This window comes from Cyprinus carpio, unplaced genomic scaffold (genome assembly GCF_018340385.1).
Source record: "Cyprinus carpio isolate SPL01 unplaced genomic scaffold, ASM1834038v1 S000006628, whole genome shotgun sequence".
Lineage (NCBI taxonomy): Eukaryota > Metazoa > Chordata > Actinopteri > Cypriniformes > Cyprinidae > Cyprinus > Cyprinus carpio.
Window position 1 is genome coordinate 1,312,043 of NW_024879260.1, and position 7,400 is coordinate 1,319,442.

Below are 7,400 nucleotides of genomic sequence, written 5' to 3' on the forward strand. Positions count from 1 at the left end.
AGTTCGAGTCTCGGGCCAGCAATACCACAACTGAGGTGCCCTTGAGCAAGTCACCGAACCCCCAACGCTGCAGCATAAATGTCTGCCCACTGCTCTGGGTGTGTGTTCACGGTGTGTGTGTTCACTGCTGTGTGTGCACTTTGGATGGGTTAAATGCAGAGTATGAATTCTGAGTATTACTCACCAGACTTGGCTGTATGTCACTTCACTTTTTTTTTTTTTTAAAGTTGGTTAAATGACCATGGTGTGGGTGTGCTTAACTGATCAAGAGGAAAATGAGAAACAAGAGACCAAAAAATAAACCTGGGCTTCCAGAAACTGCAGCGCCTTCCAGTACACTCAGCAGCCTGACCACATAACTGACCATCACCTCCATAGTCCACGCCCCGAATGAGGGGCCGCCTATTAATAGCGCAAAAGGGAGCCCCTACCCAAGCGTCTATGAAGTATTTCTAATCTGCCTGAGAGCATGAACTGGTGCGATGTTTGTTACACTGTGCCATGGCCAAATCCTCACAATTAAAGAAACAAAGACTGAAACTACTTTCAAGTCTGTGCTGCATTGCAATTTATTGACATACACAAGCTTCACAATGTGAGCTTGCGAATTACAGAAAATGAAAACTTTTCCACGACATTCAAATTTATTGAGATAGCACCCATACATAGGCTTATATAGTATATATATATATATTATATAATATAGTATTATATATATATATATAGTATATATATACTAGTTATATATGTTATACATATATACATATATAAGTCTCTTTAAAATAAGAGTACATCACTTTCTCGCAAATGTTAATTTAGTATGCTTAGGTGACCTCATGACACCGTGTTTATTTTTTTTTAGTTATTTATTTATTTTTAAGTGGAAATCTCATGAAGTATGGGAGCGTTGATTTAGCCAACAGAAAGATCCGCCGCCCCACATGAATGCCAGGATGCCCCGACAGCTCAAGAGAATTGCCAAAATGCCCTAGAGGTGCAGCTAAGAATGCACTGATACCGCCAGGTTCTGCCCCGTCTTTAATTTGTTTTTACCTGCCGCCCCTCATACCTTAGATGCGATTTCTGCGTATTTTTTGTGCTCTCAAACTGCGCCCTATATAGTAGTAAATATTGAAGAAGGTATCAAAAAAAGCCCCTTCACCAAAGCTGGCTCCTAGCACAAAAAAAACACATTTTTGGCAAAGGTTTTAGGACAAGAGTGATGAAAAGTTTTTGATTCAACTTCAAATGTTGACTCGCTGTCATATCTGCTAGACAACATAAAATGGCAACGTAAGTGTGTTTCCTTAGCCTTCGCCGAAGTCCCAAAACGATGCATAATTATTTCTACTCGTGCGAAACGACTAGTGAGCGGAATATTTCATGAAAGCTGACACCTAACAGGCATAGCCGCTAGATCTCACGAGCGCCTGGTCCTGTTAAAACAATAAATTCAAAGCCAAGGCTGAGCTCTCCAAACCATGCTTTTAAACTAACGTGCAGCCAGTTAAGGATTTATTTTCTTGAAAGTAGTATTTATGTCATTTTACATGAATTCTTTGCAGAAAAAACGCCCACTGGCCCCACACATGTGAATGGATTTAAAAATGCATGCCACAGAAATTGAATTACTTTCTCTTTGCCGCTCATTTATGTTTTCATAAAATGTTAGACCTCTTAATTTATTTGCCCCACTTACCACCGTCCAAAAGTTGCAACAACAAGTGCTTACAGAAACTTGTATAACAGACCTTTGTGTGCCTTAAAATGTGCATTTCACATACTCAAGATGCTTTTTTTTTATGCTGGCAGGGAGGTGGAAACACTCTTAAAATGTCTGAAGGACTCGCTGCATCTTTTTAGTTGGATCGCGTGAGATGGCGATGTTGTCTTTGTGCTAATGCCGAGCCGGAATTTGCAAAACCATTAACGTGTTGCCTAACAACCTTTGTTTCCTCTTTCTTTCTTTCCTTGCCTATCTTTGATTTCCTCCTTTGTTATTTTATTCTTTCATTCTTCACTTCAGTCCCATTCAAACACTAATAGCGGCTTTTCTTACGATCATTTGTAACAGGAGATGTCAGTTGGAGGCGAGGCGGTGGGGACATCAGTGACCCTGCCCGTGCGAGATGGCGCAGTCAGTTCTACGTCGGTTTACAGCAGCTGTACACAGAATCTATATCAGTTAGGGCCGTACCTATTGACTTCAAACCAGAAAAAACCCATTAGCCAAAACAAATCATAACAGTGCTGTAAAAGGACGTCGCCTTTCCACTGTGAGTGTTATACTCCCTTCTGCCACCTGTAGCACCGACGGCGAGCTTCATGAAGTTAGTGTATTTGAAAAATCATAGCAAAAAAAATGCCTTGACTCTCCATATATTTTGTGCAAATTACTCTAACCTTCAGCCCTCTCTTTTAACTTCCTCAACAGTGGGACGCCAGAGATGCTGTTTGGCCACCTTGCTCACAGAATGCATATACGAGTGTAGCATTGACAGATGCTGCTCCAAGGAAACTTGGCTATGCCGTAATCATAGCCAACCCGTGCCTAACATAACATGCCAAGCCGCTGGCGCCCCTTTATGCAGGATGGCAGGACGCATCTTTCAGTGACGATGAGGTCCTCATACTAGGATGATCTATAGCCGCTTCTAGTAGCATTAGACAATGTTTACTGCATAAAAAATGTGAAACTCTATTGGAAATGCGTTTGAGGGAAACTAGAATCCATTATTGCACATTCATGCAATAAATTTATGCTTAAATTATGCCACCAATGTGTTAGACTGCAAGGTAAACTTGTTTATCACCTTGGCCGAATTCAATAACACTTCTGTTGCCCCCCCGCCTTGACATTTAATTGGATAACTTCTTTTTTCCAGCTCTAGGCAATGATGGGCGAGAAAAATTTCCCCATCCGCCAATTCTTGTGAGAGGGCGAAGCTAGAAGCTGCATAATCTTCATAAGGCTCTCACAGCCATAATGGAGTGGACTGCCCCTATACCACCAGCCAATTAACACTGCAAGAGGGCATTGTCAGTGAGAGGGGCGGAGAAGGGACAGGTACAGCCAACAATCAGCATGCCCCCAATCGAAAAAAATCACTTCTATTAGCCCTGTCGCTAACCGCTTTTAAAATAAAGACTCGTATATTACTGCCTCGGCATTATCCCAACTACCAAATACATAATTCATACAATTGTGGCTGTTATGTTAAAATTATTGATTTTTTCTATTTTTGAGGGCACAATAAGTTTTGCTTTTCTTTAGAAATACATTTTAAGGTCTGCATACTTTTAATGCAGCCAGGATTCATTTAAATAAAAAAAAACGTCACATGCTAAAGCAATAATTCCCTATAATGTTACAAAAGCCGTTCCATTTCAAAATAAATATTGCGTTCTATTTATCAAAAATACATTCTGAAAAAAAAAAAAAAAAACATTTCCACAAAACATTGTGTGTCAACAAACTGTTTTCAGCATTGGCCCTAGCATAACAAGAAATATATTAATAATATTAATTAGATTTTTTAATTAAAAAATTGATTTCTAAAGCAGAAAAACGCGGACACTGAATACTGGAGCAGAAATGGACAATTCTGTCTTTACTGTCACAGAAAGAAATTAATAATTTGAAAAATATTTCAAAAATTATATTAAACAGTAATAAAGAAAAAAAATTGTTATTTTAAATTGTTTAAATATGTTAATGATATTAGTTTTTATTTCTCTATATGCTGATATAAAATAAATGCAGCCCTTAGGGTGGAACAGAAAGATACTTCTTTTTAAAAACATATTAAAAGTCTTTCTGATCTATCCCAAATATCATCTGCAGGGATAGCTGCATGTAAAGAGAAATTAGTGACCATTGCGGGCAATACACTCAGCTTAGCCTTTCATTATACTTAAACCACTAGTTGCGTCCACAAGCACATGGCAACAGCTGCGCGCCCAGTCAGAAGCCCAATTATACAGAGCCATGCCCCTAAAAATGTAGCGCGATTGTTTGGACATTTTTTTGCCTAAGTAAAGACACCGACTTAGAGTCTGGGGAGATATTCAAGGACTCCTAACGCCCTTATCGAGCCATCATGAAGCCGAAGCCACAAAGACCACGCGTCAAAAACTGCCATAGATCAAAGAGCCGGCAATAATGGCCACAAGCGAGTGCTGGTGACAGCCAGCCCAGTCTGATGGAGCTTGCCATCATCTGTGGACCGGTGTAAGTTGAAGCCTCGAAGAATGGCAAATAATAGACATTACAGTGTAGACCTACTGAACCGAAAAGCCGTCTTGCCCCCGCTCCAGTAGTTTTTCCTCTGTGCACAAGGCCCCCCCCGCCAACATGCCTTGAAAAATGTAAAACAACACGCTGTGCCCCATGAACAAAGCATCTTCAGAGGCAGATTTGCCCAATCTGTTTGATGCCCCTAACCCTTCTTCTTCTCGTTTCCCATCCAGCGGAGGCTTCGCATGAGGAATCAAATGGTTTTCGCTCCAACACCCTGACTTTCAATGTTGCTATGTTACCACCCTGAAGCGGGAAATTCCAGATCTCTCATCACCGAGTCGGCACTGACATGAAAGAGCCTACAAGACTTGACTAGCATCTAGACTCATGTACTGTACTGGCATGTGGTCTTTGAGAGAAAGAATAGAGGGGTGACAGGATAGCGCAAGAGCAGAGAGCAGAGAGATAGATACTGCTGTGCCACAACAACAAGCCTGACAGAAAGCTTCTCCCAGTCTACCTGTGGATGTAGTAAGCCGATCTCGCTTCATTTCTACTCTGTGCCCAAATAATCCATCTCTGCTAGTCTTAGGACACAGCATCAGTGTCCATTTAAAGACCATAGTTTATTAGCATACGTGTGTGGCTGTGTATTAAATGTACAGTGCGTCCATCACACAGAAATCTAAGAAAAAATGATACCCTTAGTGCTTTAGAAACATTCATATTTCATATTCGTATTTTCAAAAAAGACTAAAGAAAAATTTAGAGCATGGTGAGTTCTGTTTTTTTATTTTTTGGAAAGTAGCACAATTTATTGTCAACAATGGTATAAAAAAGGAAAGTGTGTAGCGTTTTGATTAAGGATTTGCTGCAGTTGGACCAACGAACAAAACTGTTTGGTTTAAATTGACCATCTAATAGCAGTAATTATTAATACTCCAGACTGTAGCCAAACAAACACAAATGCGAGTTCATTGTTGTCCAGGAAAAGCAGCCAAATCCAGCACAGTAGGTACAGTACTTGAAAGAACACAATGCTGGGGTCACGCCCGGATACCCAGTGCTGGCTCAAAGCCTGCTGGGACAGAAGCCATCTCAATGAGGCGTACCAGACCTGCTCTGTCTGCCGTTCCATCAGTGCTCATACCTTTTAAAACTCGACAGAATTATTCTATCATAAATGATCATACTTTTTTTTTTCTCTCTTATTTTTTGAATTTGTTTTTTTGAGTTTTGAATTTGTTCTGATAGTATATTTTAATCAAATGAGAAACATTCAGATTTTTTATTTTTTTAAGTGAATAATCCAGTTATCAAAAAACGAAAGCCATGTCACAACAAAGAACATCTCCATTACTGCTGAAATGCAATCAGTGGCATACAGAAATTAGATTTATGTAATATCTCTTGTATACAGGTTCAGATGCAATAACCCATGACAAAGAACAACTGAAGGATTAGAGCCATTTCTTTTTTCCTTATGCTGCACTTTATAACAAATTACATCTTGATATTTCTGTTGCAATTACATTAGCTCTTTGATACAATGATCTGAGTGCACGCTGAGAAATTATATTGTCTTTATCTGTTTGTTTGTTTTTTTATTATAAAAATTGTTGCTGTCTTACTCTTCACCTCTGTCAGATTTGCCATCCATCTTTTTTAATTGTATATTTAGTTTTCATTCATTCGTTCATTCATTCATCATTAAAACTGAGATCTAGACCAGAGAGGACATTTGAAATGCAATCTTTTTACCATTGAACAGATTGGCTACTGGGACCCGAGGGTGTATGATGGTTCTGCAATCAGAGAACTTCGAAGGGCCCTTCCTTGTCTGGAGCTATAAATGGCATGCACAATATTCTGAGGGATGGAAAGTATTTCGTGACTGGTAGGTACCTTCAGTGTCTTTTTTACATACAGGAGTCATTCTTCTATCATATGGCAGATGTAACAATAACAACAGGTGGCACAATAAACAATACAAACAGAAGTATTTATTGCTGGTGCCGAAAAGCACAATTCGCAAAACAGTTGGATAAATGTCTGCTCACCAGGTCTAAATAAACACTTGCAGAATTCAAAGTGATGCCAGCAGTTATTTTTAAATGAGTTTCACAGTTTGAGTTGATGAGATGCTAATCTAACATTTCTGTTTTTAATGCATGTTCATGCCGCTTTCTGCAGTTATAATGCTAAACATCAAATCTCTCTTTCAGGTGGACAGATGACAAAATTACTGAAGCTCATGGACACTATTCTGATGGTGAAGTGACCCATGTTGGCCGTCGGGGCACAGGCGGAAGCATCACAAATGTGAGGATCTGTCCCAACAGCAGATGCATTGTCAGCCACCAGTGCTGATGGAGCTATCCTAAGGTGGAGATATCCACAAACCCTAAACCATGAATAAGAACATATAATGCAGTTCAGATATGATAGTAGTTCAGATATACACTATACATTGCATTGGCCCATTCTTCTTCTTGCAAATAATTGTATTGCAAATTAGGGGTTATGAATTCTTGCCCTTAGCGATTTAAAGGTACCATTAAATCCACTCCAATTCCAGTCATTTTATTGAAAATAAAGCAGCCTAGAGCCCCAGTTTCCGCGAGGACTATTGTGAACTGCACTGTCAGCTAATATATCACCTGAGAATCTCCAGAGAGCTGGCGGGGGAGGTTTGGAGAAGTACAGCACAGCGTGAACTCCAGCATCTGGATGATGCCTGTCCCCAATTTTTTCTCTCACCTCTGGAGGAACAGCCTCATGAACTATGAATAACATCTTAACCCCTAACAGTAAGGATATTCGGCCCACATACATTTTCAAAAAATGGTTTCTGTGCACACAGATCTGATGACCTTGTTGTCCTACACCACAGATGACACAGATCTGATGACCTTGTTGTTGCTGATATATAAGCCATAAAATAAAGTCAGTAGGCTATCCAATCAAAATTCAACTCTATAGTCATATAAACTGTATCTGTATGTCTTGGAAGGTAAGGTGTGTGATAAAAAGAAAAACAGATACCTATCAGAGGATAAACCTGTACAGCGCGGTGTCTGATAAAAAACAAGAAACAGGGGTGAGAGAGAGTAAATGCAAAAATATAAATAAATGTTGGTATTATACAGGTTAAAAAGAA

At 39.6% G+C, this 7,400-nt stretch overlaps 1 pseudogene; it reads left to right on the plus strand.

Annotated features, from left to right (window-relative positions):
* LOC122134274 overlaps nt 1-6,610 on the plus strand; it is a 30,673-nt pseudogene extending 24,063 nt beyond the window's left edge.
* The last annotated feature ends 790 nt before the right edge of the window (nt 6,611-7,400 follow it).